Source organism: Ostrea edulis, chromosome 8 (assembly GCF_947568905.1).
Source record: "Ostrea edulis chromosome 8, xbOstEdul1.1, whole genome shotgun sequence".
Classification (NCBI taxonomy): domain Eukaryota; kingdom Metazoa; phylum Mollusca; class Bivalvia; order Ostreida; family Ostreidae; genus Ostrea; species Ostrea edulis.
Genome location: NC_079171.1, coordinates 7,713,780 through 7,731,130, shown reverse-complemented (window position 1 = coordinate 7,731,130; position 17,351 = coordinate 7,713,780). Strand labels below are relative to the sequence as shown.

The following is a 17,351-nucleotide window of genomic DNA, read 5'->3' as shown; positions in this document are numbered from 1 at the left end:
CAGCGGATATGTTCTCTGTAGGCATCATCAAATGACTCCCAATTGTTCAGAGTACATCCACATGAGAAACAGGTAACTTTATTTCCAATCTCAGTGTAGATAAACCCAGCCCGTGCCAGATCTGACTTTGAGAAACTTAGGCCAATCCTTAGTGCTGGCATAACGTTCGGCAAAATTAACATATTCTTGATATTTCCACGTGTAGGATTTTTGTACGAAAAGCGGTGGGATGTTCTGCACTGGTATGCGCACAAATTCTCCTGATGTTATCCGTACGTCGGGCGATTAATAAGAAGTCTTCAGAAAGAAATTACAAAGGGGAACCGTTGCGGAATCTACAAAATTAGGATTGGAATCTAACGTGAAAGTCATGATCTCCTGATGATACTCTCCGGAATGATTGGAGGGGTGGGTGGGTGGGGGGGTGGGTGGGTGGGGGGCTCACAGAATTTATATAGTTTTGTCACGTGACTTTCAGTGTTACACACCTACGCTTGGACTTTTTAAGATGCCGGACCTCCCGATAAAGTAGCCATCACCCTTTACCAGGACTTTGGACCTGCTGCTCGAAGACAGGTGGGTTTACTACTTTTTTAGCGAGAAGAATGAGTCAGATTTAGGTACCTAGCAGCACAAAGCTAGTTGTCGTACCGACCGGATTAGTGTTCATAGCCCGATCATCGATACGAAGGGTAACGTCCTCGAGTTGATTTGCGGGTCACTACGACGGTGCCAGGAACCCCTCAAATGGGCTGACCCATCCTTCTCAGAATTATTTCACATGCATCGTATACCCCCCCCCCTTTTTTTTGTCCCAACAAACCAAAAAATCAGTCTATATACATCTCATTCTATATAAATCATAAGGGAGCTTTATATACAAATGTATGAAGTAAAGCACATTTTATATACACATGATTTTTTTCCTTCAATATATCAAATTCAGTCTATATATTTTTAAGGTTTTAAAGTAATATCCAGATGTTCCGTGGAAATACCGTCGTCTAAAACTTTTTTTTACAATAAAAATAAGAAAATCCACCTCTTTCCTGTGTGTACGTAAACCTGGTATTGTCACGTGCACGAATCCCGCGATTGAAAACGTGCCCTGCTTTTTAATTGGTCAAAACTTCATCATTAATTTCCCACGGACTAGACACCTTATTTGTGTTAATCCTTTTAGAACTAAATTTGCATTCATTTCAGTTCGCGACTACATAAGTTTTTGAACAAAGACGATCATTATATCCCCTTCGTATTCCGTTTTTGATAACCCCGGGACGCGCCTATCACATTTCTTGTGTTTTTCTCAACATTCCCGTAGCAGGAAAAGAGGACAGGCATCGTGGCGACAGAAATTGTGCAGGTGGTGATTGTAGCTTTTGTACATGCTGGATTTAATGATGTCGCGCATGTTTTCCCCGCTAATACACAAATAATTGAAATCCGTGTCAATTTCCAATATCATATAGTCCGCGCGATCAACATGGACGTCTGAAAAAATCGTATAATGAAAATCCAACTTTTTCATCTTGGCGTATTGTAAAATAAAGTAGCCTAACTGTATCGGAAGATTCATCCTGATCTTAGACTTAGCCATTTCTAATGCATAAAAATATTCCCCTAAACACGTCGCGTTTCTAAATTCATCTTGATTGACCGCAAGGCAGGTTTCGCGCTCCCCCTGAATGTACACGATGTTGCAGTGTTTTGTTTTGTCCATGATTAACGATATATTTCATGGTATTGCCACTAATTTCCATTTCCGGTATCGCGTGGGTTGCTCTCTGCGCTTCGGTCATGTCATTTACAATTTTTAAAAAAAAAACACGCCTGCGCTTTAAATTCCACCTCCTGATAGATCCTCGTGACTTTTAACCCCTGATCTAAATACCTCATCAACAAGGGAGTAAGCAACATTTTTCCCCCTTCACCCCCCCCCCCCAAGAAACGTCTGAAATGTGTACTTTAACCTTCATTTTCGATGTGCTGTTGCATGTGTCTTGCGATGTCTTTAAAATCCACCTCCTTATTACAAAATAACGGGAACATTTCTTTAAACTATTCATAAGGAGACACTGACTGTAGACCGCCCCACCCTCCCATTTATTCGGTACCTATATATCTACTTCCACCACACCAAATAATGTCCCATCCCTAACCCCATCAAAAATCTGTTTTTCCTTGACTCCTTTCCGACCTTTCCGGTAAAAAGCGGGGCGCATTTCCCAACCGAAAACATACATTTGCGGGATAAGAACCCATCCTATTTTCACCCCCGTCATTTCTGGCATGCCGAATGTCTGTTTGCTAATATTTAGTTAAAAACTTCATCAATTGAAACATTTTAATATGTTGATCCCAAACTTCGGGTTTGAAGCCGTCTTCCGCCCTGCGTCTGACCATCACCCCCACGGAAAGTTTTGTCCTATACACCACAGGTATAAAGCATTACAATCATACCTCAAGGCTTTCTGACATACTTTCCCTCCCCTAATTTTTGTTTCCGCCTTGACGGCCTTTCTGTCGTAAATGATCACACAATGTAAGACTAGATGGTGTAATATAAATCTTTATTTTTCTGGTCCATTAACATGAATTTCGCCCCTCCCTCGTTGCCGTTTCAAATGACATTTTCCTAGCAATTCCCGGGACGGACATGGCAATTTTAGATACATCAATATTTCTATCAAAATAAAATTGTTGCAGGCGCGAGACAGCCGTGACGAAAGGTCATACATCTAAATTATTATACCACACTAAAAAGTCCCTAAACGTTTTCATGTCGTGATCCGCCCAGGTATGTTGGCAGGTCTGATAGTCAATGTCAGAAATGCACGTCTCCTTTAATCTTCTGTAAAAGGCAGACGAGGGAGGTAATTCTGTAGTCTAACTTTGACACGTCGTCAAACCACTCGTAGAAAAAATGGCCTTTCGATTCCTCTACTTGGTAGACTTTTGAAAATTTCGCATAAGACGTGTCGGGGACCAAGCAGTGGGAAACGTCTAAAAAATGCAGTTCCTCTGACGAAATGCAAGCGTAAGCGTTATTCTAGTTTATAATAAAGCAGTATTCCGATTAATGGAGTCCTAAATGTTTGACCAGTTTTGATTTAATTTAATTCAAATCATGTTTGGCCGAATTAAATCCTAGCACGGGATTTTGAGTGACATACGCATTGAGCTTCCCATATAACTATTTAATTTTTTGAGGTTCATCCTCTTCCTCCGCAGCCAGCTCCATCACCCTATTTTTAAGTTCTAGTAATTCCCTACTCCAACGATGTTTAGCTAAACCTTTCGTTTTTTCAGCAATTTCTTTCATAAGATGGATACGCTAATGGACATGTGTCCTTGGGTCCATTCTACCTTTTTTGACCTCTGACCTTCAACTTTATGCAAGAGGGCTTCAAAATCAAATACGATAAACCAAGGATAGACTTGGTCCCTAACATTGATGCCAAAATAAGACAGTTTCTCAAAGATGGTCTTGGAGGGTTTATAAAAGCCCCCCCCCCCCCCCCCCCCCCCCCGGATAAATGTACTTTGTCTTATCTTGACACATTTGTTCGTGACGAATAAATGTCCGGACACCCATGGTGGTCACTAATTGAAACTGAAGGATGAATTAAAGGTAACTGACTATTTACTACAAAACGACTGAATGGTGACTGAAATGTCATTCAATTAAAATGTGATTGATTGATTGATAGTATCTTGCTTAACGTCTTTCTCAAGAATTTTTCAATCATATGGAGACGTCACTAAGACCGGTGAGGGTCTTCAAATTTAGGCCTATGATCGGCGCATATACTGCCATTGGGCAGTGAGGGTTCTTTAGCGTGCCACACCCATTGTGATCTGGGGCGTCCGGTTTCATGGTCATCTCCGAGGACCCAGTGGCGGATTTAGAGGGGGCGCAGCCGGCGCCCCCCCCCCCTTAAATTTTCAAATTTAAGGTAAATCGCGGCATCTTGTTTCGAAAAATGTACTAAACGACAAAAGAAGCAATAATTTCTTCTACTCCCGGAGAAATAAATGACAAAATCTTTTGATTTCTTAAATTTCTTTATTGGGAGAACTTATTTTTTTCCAGAAACCCCTTAAAATTTGGGTAATTTTATTAATTTCACCTTATTTGAATGATAGAAAATAGTACAAATGACTAATTAGGAGACATATTTCAAGCCCCATAAAATCTCTAATATCCAGGAGCTTTCGGGGGCTTCACCTGGATCCACTGCCTCATACAGATTTACATTTAGGTAAATACAATTTAGAGTGTTTCATGCATGTTGAAATTTCAGTAGGAAATGAAAGTTTGAAGTCAAATTCTGGTCCACTTTATACATTGTTTTTATCCATGCTGTTTTTTGGGTTTTTTTTTTATTTTGCCTCATTTGAAGCTACCCCAACCTGTTTCCAAATAAAGAGATTCTCTCGATGTTTGTAAAGTTCATCCTTTAATTAATTTGCTGCAATTTGTTGAAATGCTTCTAGCTAATTTTGCACGGTCGTTTTAAGGTTTACATCCTCCTAATACAGGTACTCTGTTGGTTGAATATTTTAATGAGCTACCCTACATCGTCATAATGGCTGACTTCCTTTTAAAACATAGATGAAAATATAGATATCAGCAATATTTGTCTATTCGTTTCAAAAATCATCGCCTAGCTGAGTAGCACGTCGACTGTTGAACTGTAGATCGCGGGTTTGAATCCAGGGGGTATTTTGATTTTTGCTTTCTTTCGGAGTGGTTTGTACTAAAACTGCATTTTTTGACTAAAAAAAAGTAAAATTGAACGTTTTCACTCTCAAAATATTGTTGTACATATCCTCTACTTTTCATTCATATCAAATTTCTCTGGTGTAGCATGCATCGTTAATGTCCCACTCGAGATTGTTTCACTCATACGGAGACGTCACCATTGCCGGTGAAGAGCTGCGGCACTTACTGCCTTTGCTTTGTCGTGCCTCACTTGCTCTGTCTTTGTAGTCTCATCCGAAGGACAGCCCCATTTAGTCACTCTTACGACAAGCAAAGGATACTGAGGACATATTCTAACGCGGATCATCGCCGCGGTTGCCGAGAGGTTAGAGCGTCGGCCCCGCATGCGGAAGGCCTGGGGTTCGAATTCCGGCCGCGACAGACCTAAGTCGTTAAACAGGTAGTGACAGTTCCATCGCCAAACACTCGGCATCAGGTGTGAATGTCACGGGTCCTCGGAGATGACCTTAAAAACGGATGTATCATGTCACAGTAGGTGTGCACGCTAAAGAACCCTCACTGCTCCATGGCCGTAACGCCGAGCATAGGCCGAAAGCTCTTCACCGGTCTTGGTGACGTCTTCATATGAGTGAAAAATTTTCGAGGGAGACATTAAGCAATATACAATAAATCAATCTAAGGCGGATTTCCACGGGACCTTATACTCTGATCGAGTCTACTTTAGATAATTTTTCATAACCCCAACATTCTATTAGTTGAGTATTCGTGATTGGAAATTCCAAGATTTCAGACAAATATTGAATAACCTGTCGCATGAAAATATTTTAAACTTATGAAAAATATCCAAATATTATTTGAGAATTTATAATTTGAATTTAAGATCATATGGATGTGACTTATTTAAAGATTTAGATTAGCTAATGATTTTGAATTTCAGATTATATATGAGTGAAAATAAAGATTTACAGAAAGTCAGGAACACGACCCACTGAAATACAGTATGCTTTGACTGAATCAAAATATTTTGAGAAGTTGAACACTATACTTTAGAAAATATATTTTATGAGCATTATGTATTTGCAAATCTATGAACGTGATACATATCTTAATGATGAAATTAGATGAAAATTATTTGAACATATGGGTACTTTTGAGAATTTGATAAATCTTTATTGAGATTTCATGACTGGAATATCATATGATTGAAAAGTTGACATTACATGTATATTTCAGACAAGTTGAAAAAATATATACAGGAACAAGCACGACTAATATACTCTATCTGAATCAAGATATCCTCTGAAAACTCAAGAATTCCATGAATGATTTTTCAAGGTGTAGGATTTTATGATTGAGAAATGTAATACATCAGCAATTAGAGTATAAGCGATTTTTTGTATTGCATGCCATATTATAAGAATTTGAGAACTATTTCAACTCTATGAGGTATATTTGAGATCGTTTGAGAAGTTCATGAATCTATTATGGTTCGTTTTGGAATAACATGACAGAGCGCGAGAACAATCTGAAGCGCGAGAATAATCTGGAGATTAAAAATCCATGTAAAAATATTTTGAACACATGGTAAGTGACTCATTTGAAACATTTTGAAAAACAGTATATAAATATGATATTCGTTTCTCCATTCCAGAAATACCGGTATACAAGAAAATCCCACTTATCAGGTGATTAGATCATGAAACAAAACAAAGTTTATTACATTGATCTGAAATAAGAAACATAGTACGTTCCTTCTGAGTTTAATATCTCAGTTTTGAGTGTCACAACATGCTATAAAATAGGGATAGTTCGAAATGGAAAGGCCAAAGACTCTTATACCATTCTCATTTTTACAAGGTGATCATTCTAAAAGTTCTTAGATATTCCCTATTTAAGCTCAAGAGGAAAACAGTGCATGAATATGAGTCTCATGTTCCTCTATTCTCTTGAGAAAACAAATGTGCTCATTTAAAACACATGGTCTTAATTCAATTTTGTAAACTGCATTTTTAAACCACATATACTTCCAATGTTATTTATAACAATTGTTTTGATTGGACAAAAATAAAGCTGAACAAGAGTTTATTATATATGCATCATTAAATCCAAAAATGCGATGTATTCATACACACCTGAAAACAAATAACATAGTGCGGGAAAACTATTCAAATGTTTGCAATTTTTTTTATAAAGTGAATGAATTGGAATTATAAGAATCAAACATTCTTTTTGTAGAATTTATCGATGTGTAAACTCCGGACATTTACTCACAAACTTAACATAAAAGTGCTTCGCACTTTTATTCAGTTTGTGAGCAAAATGTCTGGAGTTTACACGTCGATAAATTCTTCAAAAAGAATGTTTAATCCTATAATACATACTTCTTTTGGATTTAATAAACAATCCATGGACTCTTGTTTAAGTTAACCTGAGTTAAGCTTTAGTACTGACAGTGCTTTGATTTTGAAATGCTTTCGCAATGTTAATGGGGGCGGGCGACCATGTTCATTTCATACCATGAAAAATCTACATGAGTTGTCTTTCTTTACGAAGCAGAAGACACTTGCTGTGAAAACGATAATGGATGCCTAATCTGAAGGAAAGCTTAATTTAGTGATATTTCAAGGTATGTACCGAACATGACTGTCGGATACAGTACTACTAGGTACTATTGAATTGTCGGGTACAGTACTACTAGGTACTATTGAATTGTCGGGTACAGTACTACTAGGTACTATTGAATTGTCGGGTACAGTACCACTAGGTACTATTGAATTGTCGGGTTATTTATCTACAGTTGAGTTAACGATATATTTAAGCCTAATTTTACATTCAGTCTCGCGAGTCTGGTGATCAGATGTAGACCTAACGTAAATCCGACAGTGGCGGATCCAGACAATTTAGTTAGGGGAGGGGTACGACTCCCCCCCCCCCCCCCCCCCCCCCCCCCCCCCCGCTTCTCTTTGTTTTGCCTTTTCCATACATGTACAGGTGGGGATGGAAACCCAGAATGGAATAAAATAAAACAAAATATTCAACTGAAAGGTTGGATTGTAATCCCCTCTACAAGTGTCTAGTAACAGCTAAAAGGAAAACTAGAGTGTCAAAAAATATCAGGGATATAAAGCTTTTAAAAATGTTTGGCATGGTCTCTGTGACTAGCATGAAGGACATGAGGAAATTTTGAATTTATATCTGTGCACGTACACCACCATCCACGGGTTCAATGTTGGATTACAAGGTTGTTCACAACATGACTCGGGTTGAAGGTTGAGTCACAAGTTTGTTCACAACATTATTTTTCAAGTTCAAGGTGAGATTACAAGTTTGTTCACAACATGACTCCCGGGTTCAACATTGAGTCACTAGTTAGTTCACAATATAAATATCGGGTCCAATATTTGGTTACAAGGTCAAAGCATAAATCTCACAACAGGTTCAATGTTGGATAATAGGTTTGGTCATAACACAACTCTCAGGTTTAAGGTGGGGTCACGTTTGTTTATACTGTATTACAGTAAGTTGTATAAATTTTAATGGTTATTACTGTGGAAAAGAATGTGTTAACAATCTTTGAAACATTCGGGTATCGAACTCAGGACCCCCACATTACTAGTTATGTGATTTAACTATTTAGCTACCCGACCAATACACAAAAAATGGTAGTTTTACTACAATATAAAATTTCAACATCTTTTGGAAAACTCGCACAAGAACTCTTCATATCAAGGAGATGAAAAAAATGATTCAAGATAAAATATCAGAAATGTCACATGTATCCTTAATATCAAAGAATGATTGAAGAGCTCATGATCTTGATCTGAACAATTTGAATAATGCTCGGGATGTCTATGTTTTTGTCTCGGGCTCGTGATTCTGTCGATATTATGTCTTGTTTATTTTCTGTTTGTACTGAGATTCTTCGTGATGTGTTTTATACCATTCATTCCTGTTATGTAGGATGTTATCTACTTAGAGACTGGTGTGGAGGACGGCACCTACCCTTACACATGAACATTGATTGAAGCTGTCTGGTACATTATCAGTAGAGTACAGCGCACTGTACGCCCGATCAGAGAAGTTTGTCGAAAAAGTAGCAGTGAATAATAGGAAGGACATATTGTGTCACGGTGTTTGATAAAAGGTGTTGTTCCTCTGGAAACTTTTTTTGATCGTCTTCTCTGGGATAGCTGGAAATAACCTCTCTGAAATACAAGAATGGAACAAGTTCTCATTCTCAGCTGATCAGGTACAGGGTTAGATTAATTCTATTTCCTGGTCACTTAGCGGGGTTTTCATTGGAAGATGTTAGACTTCAAACATTTGTTATCAAACTAACGGTAACAAATATGTTATCCTATTAGCCATGTTAACTATCAGCAAATAATAAAGTTGGTTGGTTGATTTGTATATTGTTTAACGTCCTACTTGATGAAAATTGCTTCCGATAATGCTGGATGCACATTTATTTTCTCAGTTTTAACAATATTATTGGAATTTCAGGGACTTGTGTGAAGGAGGAGTGTTAGTGCGGAGAAGAATTTGTCTCGGCCCATCATGACCTGTTGGTGGAGGCTGGACACTTCAATAAACATTGCTGTGGTTTTCCTGGGGTGTACCAATCATTTGTAGTCATTATTTCCCACATGAAGAGTCAGAGGAGTATTCATTTTTCTAGTAATAAGTTGAGACTCTACAGAGCATGAAGGCAGATATTACAGTTACCTGCCTTAGACAATATGAATTGTAATATAGCACTTGCTAGTTATGTAATTTCAGATGATGCTGTTTGAATGCTTTTAGTCTCGTCACTAGTCACATTAAGACATTAGCTATAACTGCATATATTGCCTTTACATTAATTATCTGCATAGAACTAAACATTTAATAGTAGATTTCATGTAGTACTACATGACTCTCTAGGAATGCATTTTAGGTCACCTGAGTCACTCGAGTGACCTATTGGTATTGTTCTGCGTCCGTTGTCGTGCATCGTCCACCTACAATTGAACATTTTTATACACCCGTCTTAGGACGGATCGTATTATGAACAGCAATGTGTACGTTTGTCAGTCCATTTGGGGGTTCCTGTTTCTATTTTTATTTTTCTATCAAGTATTAAACCGTTATTGTGTAGTTTCTTTATGGGTCACTCTTGATCATGTTTCAGCTTTAACTGATTTCAGTTTTCAAGTAAGGATTAAGTTATTTTACAGTTTTTGTTTTGGAACGAAAGATGTACGTGTAGGGGAATGGGTAGTTTATTCTAGGAGGGACCAAACTTGGCATGTAGTGTATATGTGTAAAACATTGAATATCATCTTCTTTAATGTTATCGATGGACACCACAATTATAAATTTCAAGATTCTGGGGTAAGGATTTGGGTATCAGAGTGGGACCTGAATAATCTTTGTGATTTATTGTCTTTCACATATCAAAGTACCCTTACTACCGACAAATGCATATAGGAAAAACAAAAAATGTACAGTATACCAAAAATTGTAAATCTCACAACCATAGGTTACACATCAGGTGTGAGTCAATAATTCAATGCTCCTCTGTAAGGTTCAAGATCTAGGGCAGGGTTAATGTAGGAACATTGTTGTAGATTTCTTAGTCTTAGTCATACCTTTAACTAATAGGCCTTTCCTAAAACGTGAGTTATCTCTCTTTGTATTCTTACATTTATTGTGAATATTTCCGGGTACATGTAGTTACACAATCAGACTGCTCATATATTTTAAGAGTTATATTAATATAGCATTATTAGTATAAATGCTGTTTAAAATCAAAAACAGTTGAAATCATTTGTACGAGAGAGTAAGAAAATGTTAATGGAAACAACAAAGAATTTCTTGATCGAGTTGGGTGTGATTTTTCGGGGTCTGGGGAATTTTGAAAATTGAATAGGAAATCACGACGGCATTCATTTGTTTACATATGTCTCCAATAACGACTGACATAATCATATTGCTCAAAAGATGATGGCAACTCATCAACTCAAATTTGGGGTTTTTACTAGGATCGACACGTCACGTGCATTGATCTTGCATATCATGGTACCTCCTCCCCCCTTCTAAAATGAATTTTTGAAAATATAAATTAGGAAATCAGTGTTCTCACTGTTTTACCAGGGCTAAAATTATCCCACCACTACCAATCAACTCTTTCAAAAATAAACCAGATTGCAATTTTGGGTAACTTTCTCCAAATTATTCTGTGTGGAAATCATTTGCACATGTGCAACATGAAGATTGGATGGTTAATATCAACTGATATGTTTAAAATGCACTAAAATAGGTAATTAAATAAATTAAAAAAAGCATTACTTTTGTTCAATATTGCTCGATTGATATAAATTATTTTCATAGACCTGTGTGATCCCGTGGGGGGGGGGGGGGGGGGGGGGGGGGGGTATAGTCCAAATGTACTCTCTGGGGGATAGGTAAGTTTAACCCCCAATAGAATGTCTTTGACGTCTCTATCTAATTCCCTCTTTTAGTCGTTTTAGCCCCCTTCAAATGTACTTGATTATGTATAGGTACATATAGTGTCATAACAGAAATTGCAATGGCAGATATAGATCCCCCTTTTCGCCACAAATTTACAAAATAATTCGAGTACAACTCCAAAATTGATATTTTACCCAAATGGCTGTATTTACAGGTACATACTTTTCCCAACTTATTTAATGTATTGCTATAAATTCAGGGGGGTTCGACTATAGTTATTTTATTTTCAAAACATTGCATGTGTAAATGTCACTTTAAAGATGGTTTGTGACAATGAATTTCTTTATGGTTCTACTTGTATTTGAAACTGTATAAAGTTTGTGGACAGACAGCTGGAAATCTGTCAGTGGCCTCTCATTTACAACTTAGTACAGGCTTGGTTAAATTTTACTTGCCAATCGAAGGAGGTGGACATTTTCAGAATGCAGTGGTGTCAGTCCGACATACCTAGATGTACATCGTGGCATAACTTTCATCGCTGAATGTACTACATTAATATTGAACAAGTAACATCTGATATTTTATTATAAATCTGACTGCATTAAAACATGGGGTAAAAATCCTCAGGAAATGTATGCTATATATTGTGATATATACTAATTTCAGTCATAAAACACGTGAAATCCTGGAGGGGGGTAGTTAGAATAATCTAATTGCGTCTCGGGACAGGCCCGTCGTAGGAAATTGCATCACTTTAACGATAGAACATTCTAATGGGAAAGGGATGTCCTCTATTTACAACATTTATTTCTTTTATTCTTTTTTGCAAAGTTGGTTATTTTTACGTGTATGAAGGAAACATATGCATTGTGATTTTTTATTAACGTTAATATATTTGTTAGCTTGGTTGCTGTAAAATTATTCAGTAATATCTTTGCGGCCTTCTGCACCGTTGATAATGACGCTTCTCGAATATACTACCAGGAAGTCTTGAACTACTGTTATGCAAGCGCACTACCTTCCGGATCAAGGGAAGATAACTCATGTTTTCATATTGGCCTATACTCAGGTGACCGATGAGGCCTGTGAGTCTCCGGTTTACATGTTGTCATGAAACAGACAACAAGCTGGCTTACCAAACTTGTCTTGAAAAATACACTGAACAAAATTTTACTTTCCTGTCTGATTTCTGGTCATTCCAGCACTCATTGCCACCTTGGTTTTTCAGCTTTCTGGGCTTCAAACGATGGTGAGACAATGTCTGCAGGATCATTTCCTGTCTCTTAAAAGCAGAAGTGGCCAGGATACCTTACCAACCGATCCATTTTTAGGGATGGTGTTTTGTATCGAGCTGGTAATTTTTGTCTTCTCTTTTTAGCTCACCTAGTCTATAAGCACTGATTATTCCTTGTCTGTTGTCTGTCTGTCCGTCTGTAAACTTTACATATTTTCAACTTCTTTAGTAACACTTAGTCCAATTCCAACAACACTTAATACAAAGCATCCTTACGTAAAAACCTTCAAAATTAATCAAATGAGGGGACCCAACCCTTCAAAGGGCAGATTCAAGAAAACGTAAAAGATAGGATGGAGTCCTCTATAAATATTTTACTTGCGAACCACTGAGAAAGAAAAGAAGAAATTTGTATAACTGACATAAGGGGTTTCTTGGCTTATTTTGGTGTATCATTACCGGACCCTTTCACAGTCCATTAAATCACTCATATGTATCCCTCCTCTATTTCAGTAGAGACATATTTATTGTTTTTGTCCTTTTTATCAGTCCGCCTGTCTGTCACAAAATGTTGTGAACGCTTCTTTACCTATATGGCTTATTGGATAGACTTAAAACTTTGTAAAATGCTTCATTGCCATATGTACATGTGCATATTGTGCAAGGGATGATACAATTATTTCCGTAAAAGTTATAGTGGATATAAGAGGGGTGGGTGATATAAAAAAAAAAAAAGGCGTGTGAACACTTCTGCTCCTATATGGCTTATCCAATAATTTTGAAACTTTTTTTAACAAGACTTCATTGCCATTTGCAGATGTGCATATTGTAGGGACAGGATGATCCAATTGTTTTCTCAAATCAGCATTCCTCCGAAAACTATGCTAATCCATGCAAAAATTCCTGATTAATGTTAAATATGTATGAAGCCTCACTTTCATAATTAACGATAGTAATCCTTCGATATTTTATATATAGAATATGTATCCATATGCTTATATTTTAAATTCGTTTTGGGTTGATTAGATCCTTCATCGAGTGGTTTAGAGCGTGTCGATTGTTTACTTGGATAGTATGTTTATTTGTCAGTTTTTCTTATCACGTTTTGTCTGCCCATCTGTCTGTCCGTAAGCTCACTTTTACATTTTCATCTTCTTTAGAACCAGTGGGTTAATTTCAAGCAATCTTGGTATAGATTATCCTTGGGTGAAGGGCATTCAAATTGTTCAAATAAAGAGCCAACTCCCCAGGAAAGGGGAGATAATCACGAAAAGGCAAAAGTATGGTGAGGTCATTTAAAAGTCTTTCTAAGAAGTATTGGACACACAAGTTGAAATTGACTTGTAAACTTCGCGACATAATACAGATTCAAGTTTGTTAAAATCATTGACCCCGAAGGGTATGTTGGGACCACAATAGGGGATCAAAGTTCTTCATGCAAATATTTAAAGCACAACTTTAAAAATCCTCTCAAGAATCGCTGGATGAGAAAAGTTGAAATTTTCATGTGAAAGCTTCCTGATATAGTGTAGATGATTCGAACTTTTTGAAGTCATGGCTCCAGAGGGTAGGGTGGGGTAATGTTAGGGCATCAAAGTTTTACATTCGATTACATAGGGTAAACCTTTTAAAATTATCTTTGCAGGAACCACCGGGTCAGTAAAATGGGAAATTTACATGAAAGCTTTATGACATAAAGAAATGATAAAGTACACTGAAGATCGTTCAAGTCATAGTTCTCATGTCCTCAAGTTTGGGGTCACAATAAGGGATCAAAGTTATTTGTGGGAATATGTAGGGTAATCCTTTTAAGGTAGCTCCATCCCCATGTGACTTATTAATATTGATGGTTAAAAGTGGGAAAACATTAATTTCCACTCAATACAGTTTAATTTACTTAATAACCAAAGAAAATGTGTATGTCTATGGCCAGGGGTCCGTGTTTGCCCTATTATTTAGTTTGTATTGTTATCTTCACCTTTCATGTTGCCACCTTTTAACATGCGTAAAGAGAAGAATACATCAACATCAGAAAATCACACATTTTCGTTAAACAGAATAATGAAAATAGATAAAAACTTGTTTAAATGACAAAATTTAACTAACAACAGATTTAAATAAAACTGCTAATTCATAAATATGTATAGATTAATTGTGGATATCAGGGAAACTGATGTATAATAGACATCCAGTAGAGGAAATTCCAGCAAAGGAGTTATTGCCCTTGACAACATTTTCTTAAACCATAAATAATTAATTATCTATGGGGATTATAAACTTTTTCAGTATTAATAGTTTTCCAGATTTGTTATCATCCAGTTAATAAAATTCCTTAGAAAGATATAGTTCTACCATGTGCTAAGTTTAATTTATTAAGATGTTTGCAAAATACCTATGACATCTCATGAGGATCGATCAACCTTAAGGTGGCTCAATAAACGTTGAAAAAGTACAGTATCTTAGATCAGTACAAAATGATTTAATAATGAAAGATAGATATATGTAATATGTACCCGTACGAAAATTAGCTCACGTAATTTGTAAAATTTCCTGGCGTACCCATAATTCTGAAAGTCCTGGTAGATTTTTAACAGCAAATCCTATGGAAAATACTGGCGTACCTGAGGCGTACTCCTGGCGTAATTTAGCTTGAATTATGCAAATTAGTACGTCTAGATTAAGAAGTACGCCTTTAAAAAGAAAATACGCCTCAACTAGGAAATACGTCTCTAGCGAAAATACACCCGTACAAAAACCCTCCAATTGTAGAAAGTACGCCTCAATTAGGAAATACGTCTTTAGCGAAAATACGCCTCATCAACAGCCAAGGCAAAAAAATTACATTAGGAGTCTAGTTGTGACCTGCATATTTAGCAACTCCTATAACGGAATACAAGATTGAAAAAATAATGAACACAATAACTGACAGGTATTTGAAAATTGGAACTGTATTTAACAATACATAATTATGCCTGTGTAACAGCTTAAATTTGTCATCAGTTGACAAGTACATTAATAATAATCACATAACTAACAAAGGAGATTGTACAGATGTACAGTAGTTTTAAATATTTCTAATGTTTATACATAATATATGTAATATGTAGTTCAATAAGTAATTAACACAAATTCATAATAATCCTAAGGATGCAAAAAAAAATTTAAAATGATAAAAAATAGACACTTTATACATGTGATATTAAAATTTAAATACACTTCATGGAGTAGAGTTGATTTTTTTTCCAATGATTTGTCAGTTTATGTCCCATAGAGTAAATTTGTTAAAGGTTAATTACAAGGGGGTGCTATATCTGTAACAATTTTTGGACATTATATGAAACTTACAACAGTTATCATGTAATATTTCACAAATTGACAATTATACCAATTTGAAATAGAAAGATAAAAAATTATATCAGCCCATCGATGTGCATCCATCCCCCCGACCCCACCCCCATGTGTATAGATATGTAAAAAGCAAAATAACATAACAGATTAATTTCTGACAAAGATTTGAATTTAGGTTATAAACATAATCAAAATGAAATTATACAATTAAAATCAGAGCTTAATTAATATTTTAAAACAATAGATCATGATGACTAGAAATAAACTGTAATAAGATTACTGTTAAGCACTATGGTAATTCCGAACCACAGCAAATACTATATATATATATATATATACTCTCCTTTGAATCCACAAATCATCAAACACTGAATCTTTGAGAAAAGACCATAGGCTAAGAGTGTTGAGATTTTGAATAGCACAGTCATCATTATTAGAGCAGTTGATTAAAAATAAATCTCAAAGAATTATATTCGAAATTTTGTTATTTGGCACAAGCACACAAGGATGACAGTGGGGTTCTTTCGAGTTGCTTACTGGCACAGGCTTATTTTAACTGCAAGGCACTGAGGTGTTCCTGACAGAGGTTAACACATCTTGACCATTAAGTACAACTGAGTTATTGTATGGCACAGACACACGAGTATAGCAGGGTTCTTTCAAGTTGCTGACTGGTACAGGTGTGTTGCTGATTGATGTAGTAGTCTTAAGCATACTGCTAGGTCCAGAAGTGTTCCCGACGAGTACTGGAACATTCGAACTGCAGGACTCGGGCACGTAATTACTGCTGGATTCTACATTCTTGCATTTGCAAAGATTGCTGGTTTGAGTCTATTATTGCTTCTTTATTTCTTCTTGTTTTCGGCTTGAATTTCTGTTGAATAATGATGAAAATATAAGAAATGTCGGTAAACTTTTCTGAATATATTGGGTTTAAAACCTAACGATACTTTCTTATGCAGAAAAAAATGTAAAGAATGCATTATCTATCTAGATACATTTGTTTACATAAACTTAAGATCATCTAACGTCTGTTTCTACTTTCACAACTAATTAATTTGCAATTCCTTGCCCCGCCCCCCGATTGTGTAGTGCAATACTACCTCCTATATATATCAAATGCAACTTTAGTAATGCAGGCAAATAAAATGTATCAATTTGAAAAACTCAGCAAAGGTAACACCAAAACTGAACAGGTTCTATATAACACAAGACATGTTCATTGAATTCAATTACTAACCTTTTTTCTTCCTTTTAATTTCAGCATTTTAAATTTTCCTTAGTTCAATCGTCACTATCTAGTGAGAACAAAATAAAGTGTTTTTTATTAATATGTAATAGGAGGCAACTATCTCAATAGTTCATGAGTATTTTAAGCTAGGGAAACAGTGTTCGAAATTAACCATAGACCGAATCTATGTCAAATGACACTGGTCTATGCCAATTGTAATTGGGATAGACCAAATTGTCTATGCAGATTTTCTAGGTTTAAAGCTATAGAGTTATTCTAAAAGTCGACATCTGATAAACGTTACGAGGAAAGAAGGACATTGTTATGGGAATGGAAAGAAAATATGTTTTCTAAGC

General features: G+C 36.3%; 1 protein-coding gene and 1 long non-coding RNA gene across 4 annotated transcripts in view; one reads left to right on the top strand and one right to left on the bottom strand.

The window, feature by feature from the left end:
- The first annotated feature begins 511 nt into the window (after window positions 1–511).
- Window positions 512–17,351, top strand: part of LOC130049887 (uncharacterized) — a 33,024-nt gene continuing 16,184 nt past the window's right edge. The window contains exons 1-5 of one of the 2 annotated variants that reach the window (XR_008798228.1): window positions 512–576; window positions 5,667–5,727; window positions 7,283–7,355; window positions 8,690–8,978; window positions 9,233–12,536. This is a non-coding gene — a long non-coding RNA (uncharacterized LOC130049887). Of the gene's footprint in view, window positions 577–5,666; window positions 5,728–7,282; window positions 7,356–8,689; window positions 8,979–9,232; window positions 12,537–17,351 lie in introns of those variants that run through there. The other variant, XR_008798227.1, reaches the window with a different exon arrangement.
- Window positions 15,359–17,351, bottom strand: part of LOC125672806 (pyrin-like) — a 132,618-nt gene continuing 130,625 nt past the window's right edge. For both annotated transcript variants that reach the window (XR_008798204.1, XR_008798205.1), the window contains exons 2-3: window positions 17,005–17,062; window positions 15,359–16,638 (exon numbers count right to left, since the gene is read on the bottom strand). The gene's annotated coding sequence lies outside the window, so the exon portion shown is untranslated. The remainder of the gene's footprint in view (window positions 16,639–17,004; window positions 17,063–17,351) is intronic.